The sequence below is a fragment of the Macaca mulatta genome, chromosome 1 (genome assembly GCF_049350105.2).
Source record: "Macaca mulatta isolate MMU2019108-1 chromosome 1, T2T-MMU8v2.0, whole genome shotgun sequence".
In the NCBI taxonomy this organism is placed as follows: domain Eukaryota; kingdom Metazoa; phylum Chordata; class Mammalia; order Primates; family Cercopithecidae; genus Macaca; species Macaca mulatta.
The window spans coordinates 120976075-120997492 of NC_133406.1; positions in this window are offsets into that span (position 1 = coordinate 120976075).

Sequence of the window (21418 nt, forward strand, 5' to 3'; positions counted from 1 at the left end):
TCTTTTTCAGAAGAGAAAATGAGATTAATTAACATGACCAAAGCCTTTCAGCAGTAATAAGCAGAATTGGGATTTGAGCCTAGCCTGTAGCCAACACACGGGGCGGGGGAGGCAGAAATCTTGAGCTGTACCAATGACCATAACAGTGGGGTTTGCCTTTCCTTTGGAATCTGTAGTTCGAGTGCAAAATGAGTTTCCCACTGACTTGTCATACCATCTCCACTCAAGGCTCATTGGCTATTTATTTGGAGGGTAATCACTACCTGCTACCTAGCCACTAGAGGACAGTATTACCTCAAAAGTGCTTTCAAAAGTAGCCATAATCTGGGTTCTGGAAATTTCTTTTCCATAGCAATTTTCACAACCTCCATAATCAGCCTCTAGGCCATATCCTCGGTCAGCTCTCACATAACCTGGCCTGCTCACAGTCCCCTGATCCAGACCCTCCCTTGCTGTTTTCCAGACTCCAACTCTGTCTCTCCCTTCCAGAAGGAAGCCTGGTGATGAACACACACTGGAACGTGGTGTTTAAGCTCCAAACTGCAGCCACTCACTCATTAACATCCACATGTTACTTAAATTCTCTGTGCCTCGGTTTCCTCATAACACCTCCCACACTGTAATGAGAAGTAAGCGAGTTAATACTTAAAAGGTGCTGGCAGTAGATAGAAAGAACAGTAGAGGTTCTCATGAGAGACTCTCAAGTTTGAAATAATGACCTTTTTGGAGACCTTTTAAATCTGAAACATTGCACTGAGTTAAAGAACATCTTCTCTCCAAGGTAACACACTGTAATATCAGCCTCTAATGTTTGCACCTAAGTGAACTGATCTCAAATGGGGGATATAGGGCCACAGGCAGAGCTTTTTGAGGCAGCATTTTTGCAGCACCTCTTGAATTCCAGGGAATGGGTCCATGGATAAGACAGGCCAGCTTTGGACCCACCAGCAGGCTTGGAGAGTGTTTCAGGATGAGGTTATGAAAAGATATTGGTTTTATTCAGGTGGTCATGGGGTACCCATTGAGCAATATGCCTGCTTATTTTGGATGAAGAGAAATGTCGAGTCATTCTTGAGCTGTCATAACCCAGTCTCTTAGAAAGCAAATATAGTTTCACAGTAGAATAGAATGCCAAAATTCTTCATAATGGAGGGGATTAAAAACATGCTAGGTCCTCCTGATCACTGTGATCCTGTTCTAACCCAGCCATCCATTTCGCTTGAGGTAATTCTGGAGGTCAGGATGAGCCCTGGACTTTGCAGTCTGTGCTCAAGCCTGTCAGGGTTAAAGATGAACAGTTTGGTGCTGTGGTCAGGTTAATATTAGGTTGGCGCAAAAGTAACTGTGGTTTTGCTATTGAAAATAATTAATGCAACCTTGGGTCATTGCAAACTGAAGCCAAACCAGTCATAGATGGCTAAGTCAAACTAAAGACAGTTTGCATATTTCTGCAGCCAACAAGCCACTTATAGGCTATGAGCCTCTTTGCAATGGCTACACGGTGGATGGGGGAAGCTCTGCAGTCAGTTACAGGAAGAGATGGGAAGAAAGCCTTCTCAGTGATTCCTCAGTACCTCCTGGGAATTTCAAACTCGCTAACTTGACGTTTAGGATTCTTCAACATCTAGCCCTGGCTTGCCTGTAGGGGCTGCCACACATGTCCCTGCATGCACAGTTCTGGCTGGTTTGGCATCGTTGGCTGCCTGCATGGCCACTCCTCAGTGCTTCCTGGAATCCCTCCCTAGGTCACGCACTCAAACATCTCTGAAAATGGGGGCCATTCTTCCGTCATGGATCACATGTACAAAGCTCTCTCATATGCGGAATTCTTCTATGGTACTTAGTTCCTCTGGCTGTGGCAAAGCCTCTGGAAAACCAAATGTAGAACTCATCTCTGAGTTCCTACAACACCCAGACTATTTCCTTGAGCAGAAAATTAAATAATTAATAGAGAACCTTTTATTGAAGGATCCATTCTTACTTAGGGAATCCCAGCCTGAATATTTTCTTTTGGTGAAAATGACAAAAGGGGCTTGGATAAAATGACTGAACCATGTCAGTCTTTTTTCTAGAGGCATAAATGTGAAGAGGAAAGAGCTGAGAAGGCACATATATGACTTCTTTTCCTGAGTCTATCTGGTTCCACATTTGGGAAAACATCCCCAACAGTTTCCTGCCTTTATTTTTGTTTATCATGAAAAATGAAACTAAGTTTAAGATGGGTCAGGATCTCACATACCAAGTCAACAGGAAATCAGAACTAGAATGCTTGGTGTTTGGGAGTGAGGGCAGTGAGAGAGCTAGTGCTTACCTTTACTTTCTTTCTTTCTTTCTTTTTTTTTTAATTATGAAAATCACAAAGTAAGATAAAAATCTTTGCTCCTTGTCCTCTTACCACTGAAGATCTTTGACATTACCCTAGTGGTTGCTTGTTGAAGCTCTGCAGGGAGAAAGATTCGTTTTAAAAACTGATGCGGTGTCCACAATTCCATATGTAAAAGGATTTAAGGATCACCAAACGGGGGTGGGCCCCAAAGCTTCACTGAGCCCTGATGAATGAATAGAACTACATTATAAGGTTCTCCAGAGAGTAGGGCAAAAGTTACCAATTGTTTTCCTGAAATATATCAACAAGAATGCAAGCCTAATTAACGAACCCCAAGGTTGATTTTTCTTGCTGCCTTTTTCTCTGTAAGACAAATAATAAATGAGTAAGGCTGAAAGTAAATGAGAACCATATTGGGAAAGTGAAGCCTAGTCAAACTTTTGGCTGGGCTGGTTGCAAAGAGCTAAAGTTCTTTAATCATCTCACTGGAGATGTAGCCAAAAAATGCAATTTGAAACACACGCACACAAACACACACACACACATCAACACACACATCTACACGTATTTCTACACCCACACCCTTCCCCCTTTTTACTGTAGATGAATCAAGATGGCAGAGACAGGATATGATGAGAACCATTCCTGCTCTCCACCTATTTTATAAAAGGCTTTGACTATTAGTAATCTTTGCTGCCTTGATTTGAGGAATCCATCTATGTATTCTTATTCTATAAATGTACACTGTGCATTGTGCATTGGCTATAAGAAGCTAATAAGCAACTGGATTTGATAATGAATTGGGAATATGCTAAGATGGCACTCTATTTAAAATCCAGATTCTTCTAACAGATAATTTTTCTAGAAGATAAATTTGTTTGGGCTTAAAAGAATGCTACTGTCGGCCAGGTGTGGTGGCTCAAGCCTGTAATCTCAGCACTTTGGGAGGCAGAGGTGGGCAGATCACCTGAGGTCAGGAGTTTGAGACCAGCCTGGCCAACATAGAGAAACCTCATCTCTACTAAAAATACAAAAATTAGCCGGGCATGGTGGCACGCACCTGTAATCCTAGCTACTCTGGAGGCTGAGGCAGGAAAATTGCTTGAACCCAGGAGGCGGAGGTTGCAGTGAGCTAAGTTTGCACCACTACACACCAGCCTAGGCAACAGAGACTCTGTCTAAAAAAAAAAAAAAAAAAAAAAAAAAAAAAAAAGAATACTACATCTGAAGGTGGGAATGGAACGAGAAATGAAAACTGTATTATGATTGAGGTAGTTTTTTATTAGTTGACAAACTGACGAAACACAGAAGTTTTTCTTGCGTCAGGGTCAGTCAGGTCAATTTTATACAGAGGCAGAACTAATAGTTGAATATGGTGGTGTGATTTCAGGATGGTTTAGTATACACTCCATTCCACTCTACCTCACAGTACTTTGGAGTTTAAGGCCTGAAAAACTGCTATTGTCTTTGTTAACAGAGAGGCAGAGGACATATCTATCTGGCTTAATGGAAGTTGGATGGGTGAGATGTGGACTTTTCAAATGAGGCCTCACTTAGATTGACATTAAATAAATTTGGCGCATTGTAAGAATATTTTTACCTAACTCATGATGTTTCCTTTTGTTAAAGGGAGCTCATTTAGTGTTACTCCTGTCCTCCTCGTCTCCATTGCTCACCCTTCCAGGGTGAATGGAGTATCTTACCTGATGGATACCTCTGGGCATGCTCAGCTCCATGTTCCTCCTTATTGGGAGTGAGGTGTTCACAGAGAGAAAGCATTTTATTTTGCTCTTCTAGGGGAGGGTTTTTCCTTATTGGGGTTCAGTACAGGCAGACCAACTTGGCTAACAGATTACCACATCCTCCAACCTGGCCTCTACCAGAAACAAAGGATATTTTGGTTTTCCATTTGCCAGTCCTTTTTCAATTTGTACAGAACATTGGCAAAGAGGAGAGCTATTTATTGGGATTCCTTAGACACCCCAACATGGTTTAAACATCAAGCAAACTGAATGGAGAACTTGAAAATTTTAGTTCTGATCCTAGTTCTGTCTTTCCTTAGGTGTTTGAATTTTGGGGAGACATATAACATTTCTCTGCTTCATTTTTCTTAAATGTAAAACTAGTTCATAAAATCACTACCCTACAATTATACAGCAGTTTCCCTTTATTTGTGGAGAATATATATTAAGACTCCCAGTGGATGCCTAAAACTGCAGATAGTACCAAACCCTATATATACTGTGTTTTTCCATCTGGTAACTGAGACAGCTGCTAAGTGACTAACAGGTAGGTAGCATGTACAGAGTGGATATGCTGAACAAAGGCATGATTCACATCATGGGCAGGGTGGCATGAGATTTAATCATGTTATTCAGAATGACATGCAGTCTAAAACTCAGGAATTGTTCATTTGTGAAATTTTCCATTTACTATTTTCAGACTGTAGTTGACCACAGGTAGCTGAAACAGTGGACTGCGAATAAGGGGGGACTACTGTATGTGTAGTGGAGTACCACACCACGACACATGTATATAATACAGTGTACTGTTGGAGACTTTTTTCTAGACAGAGAAGCTTTCAAGGCTCTACAAAGGCATAGCCTGAAAAATACCTGTTAGTTACATAAGAAGTGGCTAATCAAATTATCATCTCTGGGAGAAAGATATAAATAGACTTTCTGATATTTGAGCCTTCACAAACTTGCCTATCTCCTTGGGAAGGTAATCTCTGGTAAGGGGCTATGACATTTTTGCAAAAGGATCACGAGGGCTTCTGGGAAAACAGGAGCTGAGATCTCAACCCTGTGTTCCGAAGACCAAAGTTATAATGATCCACAGGCTAAGGGAGCCCCCAACCAAGGCCAGGGATGGGGAAGACCAATAAACTCCCGGAAAACTAAATTATTTTGAAGAAAGGGGGAATCATGATGGCCTGGGTTCAACATGGAGTGATAGTCCATGGACCAATGAACAGTGACCACACTAATGCTGTAAAACAAACAACCACAAAATATCAGTGGAAAAACCAATAAAGACTATTTTGCTAAGGAGTCTTTTAGTTGACTAAGGGTTGGCTGATATTTGCTAGACTCAGGAGCAAGGCTCTGATGATTTCCAATAGGCTCATTCAAATGTGTGCGGGTTTGCTGGAGCTCAGTCAATCTAGGCTGTTCTTGACTGCAGTGGCTCAGCTGAGTTCTGCAGTCAAATATACATGAGGCTTCTTAAGGCTCAGCCATAGAACTAACACACTGTTTTCAACTTTTTCTATTGGCCAAAGCAAGTCACATGGCCAAGTCCAAATTTAAGAGTGGGAAAATATATTCTGCCCCTCCCTGCTATCCTTGTTATGAGACAGGTTCTCACTCTATCGCCCAGGCTGGAGTGCAGTTGATGGTTACAGCTAACTGCAGCCTTGACCTCTTAGGCTCAATTGATCTTCCCACCTCAGCCTCCTGAGTAGCTGGGACTACAGGTGCATACCACGATGCCTGGCTAATTTTTGTATTTTCTGTAGAGATGAGGTCTCACTATGTTGCCCATGCTGGTCTCAAACTGCTGGGCTCAAGCAATCCTCTCGCCTTGTCCTCTTGAAGTGTTAGGATTACAGGCATGAGCCACTACACCTAGCCACTCTGCCCCTTTAGTAGAGAAACCTCAAAGTTATGTGGCAAAGGACATGGATATAAGGAGGGATAGAGAACTGACTAACGATGCAATCTGTCAGAGTAGAGGAGGGTAGTTTTGGGCACACATCATAAGGTTCATAGCGAGAGGTCCTCCAGACACAAGCACATAGGCACCAATGTTTGTGCCTTTAAAAGAAAAACTTCAGCTGAATTAAATTTAAAGGAGTTTAATTGAGCAATGAACAATTCGTGAATTGGGCAGCCCCCAGAATCACAGCAGATTCAGAGAGACTACAGGGATGCCTCGTGGTCAGAACAAATTTATAGACAAAAAAGGAAAGTGTTGTATAGAAATCAGAAGTGAGGTACAGAAACAGCTGTATTCATTACAGATTGGCGTTTGCCTTACTTGAGCACAGTTTGAACACTTATCAGTGTATGAGGGGTTGAAGTACGGCCACTGGGATTGGTCAAGACTCAGCTATTGTTGCAGGTGCACACTCCTAAGTTTTCAATCTTGTCTGCCTATTAAGCTAGGTTACAGTGCATCCACAAGGACTCAAATATAGAAATACAGAGTCTTTCTCAGGTCATATCTAGTTTGCTTTAACAGTGCTCTGGAGAATGATGGCTGAGTAAGGAAATGTGAGTTTAAAAGGGTTGTAATCTTTGCATGGAGAACTACAGTGACCTAAGCAAGGCCATCTTAAACCAGAAGCCAAGGGTAGCTGTCAACCCCTGTAGGGCCTACAGTGATTAGTGGATCTGGCAAATGTTCAATCCTCTCACCAGAAGATAATGTGTAAGTTCTTGGAACTCTCGTACAATCTGAGGGTATTGAGATGCGGGGGAGGAGAATTCAAAAACAAGATTCTGGATTTCCTGATAATACGTGCATAAGATATGGGTTGTTCAAACAAGTTTAGCCTAAAGCTGCCTCCTTACATATTTTAAGTTCAACCTAAAGGTTTCTCTATACATCGTGAACTCTAATAAATGAAGGTGTAAACAGACCATAGCCTACACTTGTGCCAGTCACTGAGTTTTGGCCAATCAAATGTGGCCAACTCTTTGAACTGTGTTCAAATAAGGCAAATGCTGAGCTATAACCAATCCAGCTATTTTTGTGCCTCATTTCTGTTTTCTGTATATCACCTTCCTTTTTTTCTGTCCATATATCTTCTTCCACCATGTGCTGCGCTGGAGTCTCAAAGCCTATTCTGGCTCAGGAGGCTGCCTGATTTGGGAATCATTCACTTCTCAATTAAACTCCTTTAAATTTAATTCAGCTGAGATTTTTCTTTTATCAGGGTTAAATGGAAAATTTAATAGAGAGATAGTTAAATATGGACCCTGAATTAGTGATACAATTTCGTGTACAAATAAAAACCACTCACAAATGAATCCACCTCATCTATTGCTGCCACTCTCCTCTTTTTCCTTTCATTCTCCTTTTTCTTTCTGATTTTCCAAAGTTTATAATTATAGATAATGAAGAAAGTGTCATGATTCTGTAAAGGAAATGTCTTAGGCCCCTTCAAGCTGGGCACTACTCAGGGCAAGTCTGTCTCCCCTTCTATTCAAAGTCACCCCTCTGCTCACAGAGATAGATGCATATTCTTATTCCCTCCTTTGGAAAGACTTATTAGGAACTCAAAAGAATGCAACCATTTATCTCTCATCTACTCGTGACCTGTAAGCCCCCAAGGTTGGACGGGGGAGGGCCTTGCTGGATGGAACTAATGTACTTCTTACTTATATTGGCCTATGTCTCATGTCGCCCTAAAATGTATAAAACCAAGCTGTGCCCCTATCCCCTTGGGCACATGTCATCGGGACTTCCTGAAGCTGTGTCACTGGTGCATCCTCAACCTTGGCAAAATAAACTTTCTAAATTAACTGAGACCTGTCTCAGATTTTCTCGGTTCACATTTTGGTAACCGTGGGGGGATTCCGAGTGGAGATGCCCCTGATCTTTCACAAATCTCCTGTCGGTGCTTGGTACCAGCACAAACTATGACTCAAACCAATAGGACAATTTGCTGAGGTCTGAGTGTACCCCCCCCTAGAGAATCCCAGATCTCCCCAAATGTGGTTGAGATTTAAAGTTTATTTTGCTGTACAGCTCCTCTTTGTTTTTTGGAGTTTTACTTGCTTCCAACATAAGGAAGGCAAGTATTTCTTGCTTGCATGATGATGGAAGGCAGGTAACTCCTTTATGGAGTTTGAGCTGGCTTCCAACAAGGAAGATGAGGGTTTTTTTGTTTTGTTTTGTTTTTTTCCCTTCTTCTAGGATGCTAGAGAGCAGTCTTCAGCCTGAGACCCATCTCTAGGTAAGTAACTGAACTGGAGCTTGTCTTGGCTAAAGTTAAGATTAACAACAAACTGGTCTTAATTTCTGCTTACCATTAGAGGGCTCAGTGATCATATTGTTGGGATTTTTTGTTGTTGTTTGTTCCTGTCTGAAGTGGTTGTTTAAGGATCCTAACTGTAGTTTGGAGATACATTCTAAAGGGTCTTCTCTGTTGCTTTTTTCCTCAAATTTAATCTTAATTTGGTTTGTCTGTGTGCATTTGCATGAGGAACTGAACTGTTGTTTTCATAAAAAGAGACTGAGCTTTCTCGGCTCTGAAGGAAAGGGCATTTTGCTCCTCCCAGCCGAAGGATGTCCCTGGGTGACCAAGACCTCATGGGAGTGTCTGGGGGTTGATCCCCTCCATGATGTGAAGCAGCCCCGCATGGAAATCCCCAACAAAAATTAATTTTAAAAATGGCTCATCTGGGAAACGCATATGAGGACTGATCACCCAGCGTTTTGAGCCCTCTATGAGGTCACAGACCTTTGGAGAGAGAAACTGAGACATGTGAAAGGGTGGAGATGACTCAGTGGTGACACACCATGGAGTCCTGCCCACAAGCAGCACATATTGATCCACCACAGAAAAGCCCTAGACCATAACTCTGTTCCTCCATTTAAAAAAAAAAAAAGGCAGGAAACAATCTAAGAATGAGGAGAAAACAAGGAGAATGACCCCCTTTTGAGCACTCCATAGGTTTTATGTCATCTCTACTTGCCAAAGTTTACATAAAATGGAAATAATATAGTCTTTGTGCACATTTACATTAAGAAAAAAGAGCCCTAAGGTCGACCTGCAAACTATGGAGTTCCTAAGTCCTGTTTTTCTTTTCTTCCTGCTCTGAATCTGCTGTTATATTTCCATTATATTTCCATTAAGATAAAAACCACTGTTTAGACCCAAGAAGTTCTTTTTGCAAGCTGGTAAATTTGTATTTATCTCATGGCTAAAAGTTCTGAAGTAAAAACTGTAGGAACTTCTTGTATGTGTGTGTGTACATGTGTATTTATCTATTTAAAAGTTCCTTATAATTTATATAACCCAACCTTTTTCTCTCTGCATCTTACAATGTAATTTTTGCTATTTGACTTTCACATGAGCTGCTTCCTTTAATATGCAAATTTAAGGCTATTTAGTTGACAACAGCCTAGGGTGGTAAAACAGGTTATTAGGAATCTGAAAGTCTAAGATAGGAAAAAAAAAGTTTTGTGAAAATAAAATATACTTTTATCAGCATGCCTAATATGTCTCTGTATTTATGTGTGTGTACATAAAGTTTCACTGCTAAAAAAAATATAAAAGAGCTCTAATTAATCGGCTTAAAAAAAAAGTGCCTAAGTCAGATACTAAAAAAGCAAAGACTAGTCAAATGCCTTTTCAAGTTTAAGTATTTTAAGTAAAATCTTTAATAAATAGGCTAGCTTTAAAATTATTGGTAAAGTAATATGAGAAATGTCTTAAGAATTGCCAGCAGACATTTTTATTTGCATTTATTAGTCAAGCAATTTCATTCTTATCCCTGCCAAATACTATAAGGTGTCAAAATTTGGCACAAGGGTTACAAAATTATAAACCCAGCCCCAAACAGAATGATCTTTGCTTTTGTAATTTTTAATAAATAAGACATTGATACTGGTTTAATGAAAATAGCTGCATCTTAAATTTAGTAAGATTACTATGAATTCTAATCTTTTGACTTTAGGCAGTCTAGTCCACAGGCAATAAGGATGTTTGTTTTGGGAAAGGACTGTTTGTTTCAAAGTTAAACTATAAATTAAGTTCCTCCTAAAGTTAGTTTGGCCTATGCCTAGGAATGAACAAGGGTAGCTTGGAGGTTAACAACAAGATGGAGTCGATTATGTCAAATCTTTTTTTCACCATCTTTGTTATAATTTTGAAATGGTGGTTTTATCACTTTAAATCATGACTATCACAGTTTTCATAAATAATCTAGGTAAACAATTAAAATAAAATAATTAGGTAAATGTAATGGGATAAACACCTGTAGACAAACTGGTCATAATTTAGAATATAAAGTTATATTAAATTAAACAATAGATATTTTATTATGTGGGTATTTTCCAATAAACATATATTGTAGGAAAACATTCTTGCTTAAAAAAAGGGGGTGTCCCTTTTTTAAAAGAAAGTTGTACAAGTTTTGTCTAATTCAAAGCTAATTTAAAGGTTATGTATAAAACAAGGTAAAAGGAACCAGAGAATAAAACGAGATGTAAAGAAAGTCATAACAATAAACAGGTTCATTTTGTGATAAGAAAACTTAAAGAGAAATAATTTTATATGAGAAAGAATCTTGTATGGTAAATGCAGTTTTAAAATAAAATAATTAAATGACTGGTTGTTTAAGAAAGAGAGATGTCCAGGACAAACCAGAAAGTCCAAGCATGTCACGAACAGGCTGCATAAGTCACAATAAGAGGATTTATATTAAAATAAAAACTTTAATATGATCCAGTTGTCATATTGTCATCAAGTTTTGGCTTGCTTAGGAAAAAAAAAAAAACTGAGACAAATTTTTTTTAAAAATTAAGGTTATTACAACCATGTATCTTCCTGTATGTGTTTTTAAAGTCCTTGTGACATTGAGTTACAGGGTTTTGACTCCTGGGTCTAAAAAGGACACCAAGTCCAGCTAAATCTTAAACACTGACAGCAATTAAACCTCATCTTCAGGCCCGATAGAAGATGCTAATCAAAATAAACTGCAGTCCTGACACATGGGGCAATAAATTAAAGCTATTCAACTTCTCAAGGCCCAGGCACTACTGAGGGAGAGATGGACACATAAGATTGTAAGGGTCAATTTTGAAAGATAAAATAAGTTCTGTTTCTCTATAAGTTAATCATTAATGTTAAAGGCACACCAAGGCAAGACAAGCATATGGGCCCCTGTGTCAGATTAACAAGGTTTTCTTGAAGCATTAACCAACTCCTATATAAAGGTTATAAAGATTATAAAAGGCTTATGGAAGCTATATCTTACAGTCAAGATTAAAATTTTAGAGATTGTTTATAAAATTTTGAAAAAAAATTAATTGGCTTCATGCTGTTTTTTTTTTTTTTTTTTTTTTTTTTTTTTTTTTTTTTTTTTTTCGGATGGAGTCTCACTCTGTCACCCAGGCTGGAGTGCAGTGGCATAATCTCGGTTCACTGCAAGCTCCGCCTCCTGGGTTCATACCATTCTCCTGCCTCAGCCTCCTAAGTAGCTGAGACTACAGGTGCCCACCACCATACCCAGCTAATTTTTTGTAATTTTAGTAGAGATGAGGTTTCACCATGTTAGCCAAGATGGTCTCGATCTCGTGACCTCGTGATCTGCCTGCCTCAGCCTCCCAAAGTGCTGGGATTACATGCTGTTTTTATTAGGGTTTATTGTTTGGAAAATTAAGCCTTCTCTCTCAAAGAATAAAAGCGTTTGCCTGGTTTTTTTTTTTTAAATATTTGCGTTATCACTTTGGTTAAATGAATGACTTATTTTACTATGACCTGTGATCCTATTTTGTGATATCAAGTGTTTAAAACCTTTGATGTTTGACAAACTTTCCAAAATCAAATTATAAATTATGTCTTTTTATGACCTAATTAATTCTTTAAGATATTAGGTTCCCTAAAGTCCAAAAAATGCCACATAATTTGACTTATTTGGTACAAAAATTATACAGGAATATGCAATGGCGTTTGGTTTCCTTTGGGCTATATTTGTATAAATAGGTTATTGTTATGTATTCCAAAATTATGGGAAACTCCTATAATTCTGATATAACTTAGTGTACATTATCAGTAATCATCATAACTATTATGGTAAAATTATTGTGTGCTACAGAGGCAACAAATTTCCTTGTCAACTGTGTCTTTGACTAAGGCTGCCCTAAAACTTTTTGTCATCCATGGACAATTGTTATCTTATTTTGGTCCTCTTTAGAAGGTGGTTTTATAATCAGCTATAAAACTCTTAACAGGTGCTCTTGAATGCAGGTTTCTGATAACTCTGGAGACTGTGACATCAGAATAGAGGAAAAACTTTCAGGACTCATGAGAGCTAAAATGTTCATGAATATCAAGAAGAACAGGAATATACTACATGGACTGAACTAATCTTTTTGACTTTTTTGCTTAAAATGTTTGCTGATCCTTTGTTTTGTTTTTCAGAGTCTTAAAACTTTTCTTTTATGCTATTGACAGCTTTTAACAACTCAGAATACTTGTATGCACAAAATTAGGAGCATATTTCTTTCTCTCTACCTGATTTCTTCAGAATTTGGAAACTATTTGTGAGTATTTTTAACTTATGGCAATATAGTTATTTGCATAAGTGCCATAAGAATCTGTTTTCATTTGTAACAGGAAACAACTGGAGAAAGTGGTTATTTCACCAAGGTTTTGACTGAAATGGTGTGCTTTCTTTTAAGGAATCAAACTTGACTTATGGAGCCAATAAAACTCTTGGAAAAACTGGCCTCAAATTTTGTGTACACAGTTTGCATACAGGGTTTCTGACTTGTGGTAAATAATGAATGTCACTTTCTGACAGGCCCACAAGCCCCAGGTTTATCTTAAAACCTCAAGAGGAGAGGAAATTCACCCAACTCATAGATATTTGATGACACAAATCCATGCCTGGTTTGGCTTTAAAAAGTCTCATCTGAGATTCTTCTTATGAAATAAGTTCCATCAAAGCCAATTTAAAAACCTATGTAAAAGAAAAGAAAATATATATATATATATATATACACACACATATATATAATTGCCACACTGTATACAAATAATTAGGCCAAGTATAATAAAGCAAACCAGTCCTGCCATAATTTGTCTTCAGTACAAATGGGAAGCTGGAGAGAGAAAAATTATGTTTCAAAACTATAGTAACCCTGTTGTTAGATTGTAGTCTTGCCTGATGTTTTCTTCAAGTTCTATTATTTTCTACTGTTTGAATTGAATTCTAATTTTTCCTGGCTACAAGTCTTCAAAATAATGTTTTCAATTTTTTTCCTTCTTTTTTTTCAAGTTTTTCCCAATTTGAAATCACTGAAAACTAAGTTTTGCTTTCTTAAAACCCTGTGAACTGAAGCCAGACAACTTAAACTTCAGAAGAAAATAACAGCAACCTACTTACATACATAAGCCACTTGCATACCTGCCTACTAATGTATGGACTTCAGAGTAATATGGCCTATATACATTTTTCCAGGATTGTTCTTTTGTTTATTGTTGTTTTTCTCCCTTCTTGCCCCAATTTTCTCTTCGTAGGACATGAGACTTCACAGCCTGCTAAAAATAAGCTTTTGGGACATACCTGTCTAGGAATAAACAGTCCTAGCCTTGAGAGATCAGATGAAACCTGAGGCCAGAGACTCATTTTCTTCTAAAATGCTTTCTCCAAAAGATTTTTAAAAACAAAAGAGGGGAAATGTGAAAGGAAAATATCTTGAGCCCCTTCAAGCTGGGAACTGCTCAGGACAAATCTGTGTCTCATTCTATTCGAAGTCATTTCTCTGCTCAGAGATAGATGTCTATTCTGATTGCCTTCTTTGGAAAGACTTATCAGAAATTCAAAAGAATGCAACCATTTGTCTCTCACCTACCTGTGACCTGGAAGCCCATATGGTAAAGGGGGCTTGCTTTGAGTTGTCCCTACTTTTTTGGATGGAACAAATGTACTTCTTACATATATTGATTGATGTCTCATGTTTCCCTAAAATGTATAAAACCAAGCTGTGCCCCGGCCACCTTGGGCATGAGTTGTCAGGACTTCCTGAGGCTGTGTCACAGATGCATCCTCAACTTTGGCAAATAAACTTTCTATATTAACTGAGACCTGTCTCAGATTTTCTGGGTTCACAATTCCTACTTGGAAAATTGTCGATATTGTGAATGAGAGGGATTTGAAGTATCATTCTGCTTCTCTCTGTCCCCAAAATCAGTTTTGGAATTATCCTTTCTCTTTCATTTCCAAAGATTAAGTATGAAATGAAAATGTAACCCCAAGGCTACATCCAATCAGGACAATGATTTTCTGATTTTTGTCTCTTGTTCAGGTAAGGAATCCCTTTTTCTTATAGTACTATGGGCAATCTGATAGGAAAACAGTGGTGCTGGTTGTGAAACCGCCTTTGCAAAATTGTAACTGAGGAAATTATAACAGTAAATAAATCAGACTTGACTAACTCTATCTTGCTTCCAACCCTCAAGCTGTCATTAATTCCTGGGCATAGGTGGAACTAACTTTGGGAAGGAGTTCAGTTCATGGTTTGACTCTGAAACAAAATTGATAAGAGTGCTTTCCCAAAAAGACCCCCTTCTTGTCTGAGGCCCAGTCTGCCTTTGCAGGACTAACAAATTAGCTACAAGATTAGAAATTACAATTTAGGGCTCATGCAGCCTCTGGCTCCAAGAGTCTGAACCTCCCCAAATTGCTCCTGGGGGTAACATCACTATTGTAAAACCTAAATTCGGCACTTGAGATATTTTGCAGACCCTGCATTCGATGAATCAGCCGACACTACCCAGACCTGTAATCTGGCCCAACTAGTTCTGCCATTATACCCAGGAACAGAAGACATTAAGGAAACCTAACTTCAACCCATGATGATTTCATCTCCAACCTGACCAACCAGCACTCCCCACTTCCAAGCCCCTACCCACAAAATTCTTTAAAAACTCTGATCCCCAAATGCTTGGAGGGGCTGATTTGAGTAATAATAAAACTCTGGTCTCCCACAGAGCCAGCTCTGCATGAATTACTCTTTCTCCATTGCAATTCCCCTGTCTTGATAAATCGGTTCTGTCTAGGTGGCAGGCAAGGTGAACACATTGTGTGGTTGCAGTTGGCTATGTGTTTAGAGGAGGACGATTTGAGAACAAGAGATATTCTGCGATGTACAGTGCTCCCCCTTCCCCAAACATGTGAGGTCAGCCAGCATATCTCTTCCACACTCTCACGCTGTCCAAAGTCTGAAGTCACATAGGTCATGAGCAAACATGTTTAATGAGTAAAGAAAGAACTGCTGGTCTCACAGACTTTTTAAAGGGCTTGCCCCCACAAGTTCAGTATCTTGTTTGCTCTCCAGGGCCTGTAAAGCCCTCTGAGCCTACCCTACCTGCTCATGCCTACTAAAGGAAAGGACAGCTTTGAAAGCGGAAGTCTAGTTATCAGGAGTTAGTGCTTTTATGCACACCTGTAAAGAAGGAGGGGAACGGAATTCAGTGCTTTGGGAATATCAATATGCTTTTGTGTAGAGAGGATATGTAGGTGTGGCTTGCAGAGTCTAATTAACAAGAGTGAGGTCTGGTGTAAAGAAAGTGATTTATTCCAAAGTCAGTTTAGGGGAAAAAGTACAGGATTCCTGCCTAAGGGGACCACTTTGCTTATGGGGCAGAAACTGGGTACTTTTAAAGGGGAAGGCACACAGAGGAGGAAGTCAGCAGGTAGGGGGGCATCCAAGTGCTAGCTCTGGTGCTTTATCTACTGAGCTGTAGAGCTGGTGACTGTTGGTGCCTTTGTGGACAGGACCAGGCCCAAAACTCCCCAGGTGGGAGAGAGTTTTTGTAGCGGGACTTTGGGTTGTAAATCAACTGTTTTCTCTTGAGGCTTTCTCCTGGTGGGAGTTTCTAAGCACAAAGATAAACTTGCCTTGTAGGGAGTGTCTGGTGAAGGGGGGGGAAAGGCTATATTTGCATTTTTAAAGGACCAAGTAGGAAGGGGCTTAAAAGACAAAGGTACAAATGGTGTATTGGATAATCTCTCCCCTCCAATCCCAGGAATGCATGTTTTGGATTCATATAGATGCAGATACAAATCCTGGCTTTGTTGATGATTAAAACTGACCAGGGGGAGATACCGAGTCTCTTCCATCTCACATAGTGGGGACAGTAATGAATACATCATAAAGTCATTATGACTAGATGAGAGGATATGTATAAAGTACTTGGCATAAAACAATAGCTAATATAGCAACTATTCATTCACAAAACACAGACAAAGGTAGGCATCTGATCCTCATATTTCCTCTTCAACTCTCTTCTCTCTACCCAGCTTACAGAGCGTTATCTATTGGGCTTGGAAGTGGGGGAGGATGCAGATAAGGAAAAAATGAATGCTGCCAGCTTATAGCTCTATTTAGATGTTTTCTGTCTTATTTCTGGATAATGCCTTCTGAAGTCAAGGAATTTGGTCTTCCTGCTCTCTGTTTCTGCAGTATTTGGATTATGGGCAGCTATTCAGGGCACAGGTGAATGACGTATGTGAGAATATGTGTGGGGAACGTGTTCATTAATACTACATATTAGTCCATACCTAGTTTGCTATCACTGCCGAAGCATCTGGTTGGTCTTTGTTCCAGTAGGTAGCGCACTGTCCAGTGATCCTCAAGAGGAGGGGTTTTATTTTCTAAAAAGGCATCTACGGATGAAGAAGAGCATTGACCATGGTGGGAGGTGACCTGGGTGGAGTACAGACACTGCCTCTTCATTGCTACATTGCTAGGTGACCTAGAACATTTAATCCCTTTGAGCCCAGGTTTTCTCATTTTAAATTAGGGCAAGGGTCATAAAAATAACTTTCTTTCGATGTTGTTAAAAAATTAAGTAAAGGCCATTAAAATTGCAAGTACAGTTTTTCTAAATCTCCCATACAACTTAATTATCTTACTATTGAAGGTTGCACATATAAAATGGGAAGTGAAAAGTTAACTGTTCTCCCAGACATTTTGGTAAGAATACTAAGGTGATAATGATGCCAACATAAGTAAGTAATTTACAAGAATAGTTCTACAGATTTCTGGTGTTTAAAGTTATCTCAAATAGGATTTCAAAAATATTAGCAAATCGTGATGTAGTCTGTATTATGGACTTGACACTCTTCTGAGCATTTCGGATTTATTATTTCATTTAATTCCATGCTAAGCAGTATAATCTTGGAGAAAATTTAGCTTTGATTTGAAATTTGATAAAATAATTTATATGTCTGCCATGGACTGAATTTTGTCCACCCAAAATTAACATGCTAAAGTCCTAGCCCATGATATGATGGTTTTTGGAAGTGGAGCCTCTGGGAGGTAATTAGTGTTAGATGAAGTCCTGAGGGTGGGGGCTTCATGGTGGGATTGGTACCCTTATGAGAAGAGACACCAGAGTGCTTGCTCTCTCTTGCACTCTCTCTCTCCCTGTGATGTGAGGTTGCAGCATGTTGGTGCTGTCTACAAGCCAGGAAGACAGCCCTCACCAGAAACCAATCATGCTGACACTTTAATCTTGGACTTCCAGTTTCCAACACTGTGAGAAAATAAATTTATGTTGCTTAAGCCACCGAGGCTAGTATTTTTTATGGCAGCCGAAACTGACTAATACAATAATCTTAATGCTCTCTTTCTCTGTGGTTGGTTCTCTCCCATTGGCCCTGGGCAACATCTGTTGATAGAACTTTGCTTCAGTGTAATTGAAAAAGCAAGCAAACATGTATCAACATCTGTAAACGTTTTCACTCAGTCCACCATGGAACTAAAATTCAACCAATGTTTACCATGCTTTTATCCTCTTTTGCACCCACCTTCAACCAATACAGTTATTTCTAGAAAGAATTTGGGCAAGCTTCTGCCTTTGTTCAAATATACATGTGGCCAAGAGGTATTTTTCCTCCATTTTTTTTTTAAAGAAACCTAATGAGTTCTTTTCTCATCCTCTCTATTAAATTATAAATTCCTTGAAAACAGTATCATTCTTGTTATTGAGTGATATGCAAATTCTAGTGTAGCAACCTCATATCTCTTGGACACTCAACACATATCTGCTAAATTGTACCAAAATTTTTAAAAGGGGACCTCAGATCAGTTTGGGCTTAGAAAAATGGAGGAGTTGGGAGGGGGGTGTGCCACAGAGACGAGTCCAAACCTAAGGCCTTGAGAACAAAATGCAGGGAAAACCAAAGTGCAAACATCAAGGCCAAGTCCCAGGGCAAGAGAAGCAGCCTGAAATAAGGAGTCATTTGAAATTGGAGGGGAGTAGGAGCCACTCTGGAATGCAGACAGGAGGCCTGCCACCGCTGCTAAAAGTGTCACTACTGTCCCTAGGCTTCCAGATAGGTCAGCTGGAGAATGGGATATGCCACTCACATATACAAGGCCGTTCATGTACAGGCTGGGGCCTGACATTTCATCTTTGTATTCATCCTCATGCCGTTCTTTCAAGGGTGGTTCCTTCTCAACCCGGTTTGTTTATAAACATCCAGGACAGCAGTCCCCTGCACACTGTAGGGGTTAAGTCTTTGTTGACATGTATTGCAAGTCATTGTCCATAGGGCTTGGGTGGGGAAGGAAGCTGGGATTAGCCTGGAGCCTCTGTAGAAGATCTGTTTCATCCTAAATTACATTCAGAAGAGTAAATAATTCTTAGAATGCATTTCACAAGAGCAACACACTCATTTTAGTGTCCTGGATATGGTCCAGGGAATTGTAATCTAAATTCTCCATTTCATATGGTCATGTTTCTAACATTGCCCAGAAAGGTCATTCCTGGGTTGCAATGGATTGAGAGGCAGGAAATAAGAACTCAATCTTGGCCCCACCACCAAATCATTCTGTCATTCTTAGTCCCTGAGCAAGCTGTCTCCCGACTCTGCTCTCAGTTACTCCATCTGGGAAATGGGAATAACAAACTCCCTGTTGAAAACATGAAGATGAATTAGAGATAATATTTTTAAAGTGATTTCCCAGCTAGAAGGAGAATGCTGCATATTTCATAGTTGCTCCCAGGGACAAAATCACACACATGTAGTAGTCGTTTTCTTTCCTCTGTAATTGAGAAAATCTAGAACTTGAACTGGGAAATTCATTGTTCTAATGTTTGAGAGGGTGTGAATAGTGATCTTAAAAAATCAGCCAGTCACAGCTGATGTTGAGAAAGGGTAAACACTAGCGGAATCAATGGGCTTTAGAAGGAGGCAGTAAAACCTCCAATAAAATAGCTCACTAAATCCCAGTCTTGGCTCTGGCTCAAATCCCCTCACTAGAGTGTTAAAGTATGATGGGAAGCTTCTGGCATTATACCTGGCACAGCACCACCCTGGGGTCCAGCTGGCCTTATAAAACTCTTTCATGCGTACACTCGGCTGCTCCTGTTCACCATGCACGGAAGGCACCCACTGTGTGCTCTCCTGGTGAATGCAGGTGGTAGCCAAGGCGGAATGTCACGTTGACTCTCCAAAGCATAGGGCCTGGTACCTTGTGGGAACTCGTAGATATCTGTCCGGGAAATACATGAACCAATGAAGGTACTTGTTCCATGCAACTGAAAGTTTGGGCAGTTTTCCTTACCCTCTCCTGGAAGAAGACACGAGTCCGTGCACACTAAAGGGACATTTGGTGGGCACCCAAAGCGTGAAAGAGGTTCACAGTAACAAAACTAATACCTATGTAGTAGCTGCTGAACGTGCCAGGAGTTTTCACCTTGTTTAATCTTCACAATAATCCCATGAGGTATGCTCTGTGATGATTATTCCCATTTTACACATAAAGTCAAGGCCCAAAGGAATTTTGTAACTTGCCTGATGGTTAGGATGCTGGGTGATCTGAATGCAGGCAGCCTGACTTTGGATACCACCCTGTTAACCACTCAATTACAGTGTACTTCAATGACCTATGACTCCTACCACAGGAGCAGACTTCGGGAGAAGATACCACTTGGTGCACTGTGCCACCGTCCCAGCATGAGACCAGAGCAGTGCTCAGTATCCTGACACACTGGCGTAGGTTGGGCCTGGTGTTTCCGTTTCCTAATGGGGACATTGAGGTGCACAGCAGTTGTGTGTCTCACTCATAGTCACTTGGCTAACTGTGGCAGAGCAGGGATCAGGAATCTGGTCTGCTGGTCCCTGCCATGCTGCTTGGGGCTCTGCAGTTCAGCCACTTGTGCCAGAGACACTCACCTAGCGTACTTCTCAGCCCTGTCCCACCAGACTCCTTGGCCCAAGGCCACCAATAGTGGCCATGCCTGGCAATCAATTGGTAGACACCTGCTTTGTGTGAAGGACTTTGGGCACTAGAATAAAAAGCCAGAAATGGAAGACTTTGAGGAACATTTAATCCAACCTCTCATTTCACAAATGGAGAAATTGAGGCAGCTCATCCAAGGTCCCAAACTACTTGGTAGCAGTCTGGAACAGGCCCAGGTCTCCCAACAAGACATGTCATATTCGTTTGCTACTCTGCCGTGCTGTGCTGGGCAGTGGCAACGGGAGGTACCAAGAACCTCTCTGTACTGTCTGTAGAACCTCTCCTTTCAGCTTCTCACTGCCTCACTCCATGGCCCTGGCTGCAGCCTACCCACTGCACCCTGTGGCGGTCAGTGCACGGGGTAAGCCCTGACATGTGGAGGGAAATAGGCACCCAGACTAAGGGATTCTCCCCAGGCCTGTGTATGAAAAGGATCCTCAGCAAGCCATCCATTCCCACTGCCCTCCTCCCACTCCTCACCAGAAACTTAATTAATCATGTTTGCATCTGGATCCAGACAAGACAATAGCAGGGATGTGTTTTTGGTTAGGAACTGAAGCTGCATTCGCAAAGGAATGTTGATTAGTTAGTGGTCGGTATCATTTTTCATGCCTTTTTAAGTTACAAAAATTTTAATATCAAAGCATTTCTCCCTGCACCGCACGTATCTATTTCTCGTAAGTGCATTATGCTGGCATAATTTTCTTCTCCTTCCTGCGGGCTCTGTTTATGAGATGATCCATCAGGTTGTCTCAGAGTCTCCATCCAGCCCTTCAGCAACCGGAGGCATTCCAGGTGAACTCTGAGCCCACAGCCCCACCCCGTGTGGAAGGGGAAGGAGAAAGGCAGGCTTAGGCTGAGATATGATACACTGTTGATCAGGGAGACAACAGTCACCCACTGCAGAGACAGCAGGCTTTCCCCCGTCCCCCGCATTTCCCGGACCCTCATTATAAATGCTGCTGCTCTTTACAACAGGAGTGGGTCCCGGAAGAGAAGAAAAGAAAACGTCCCAAACCTCCTCCAGACCCGTAGATGCTGAGGTCAGTCTGAATGCTTCCATTCAGTCTTCAATTCTGCATCAGGAAAATGCCC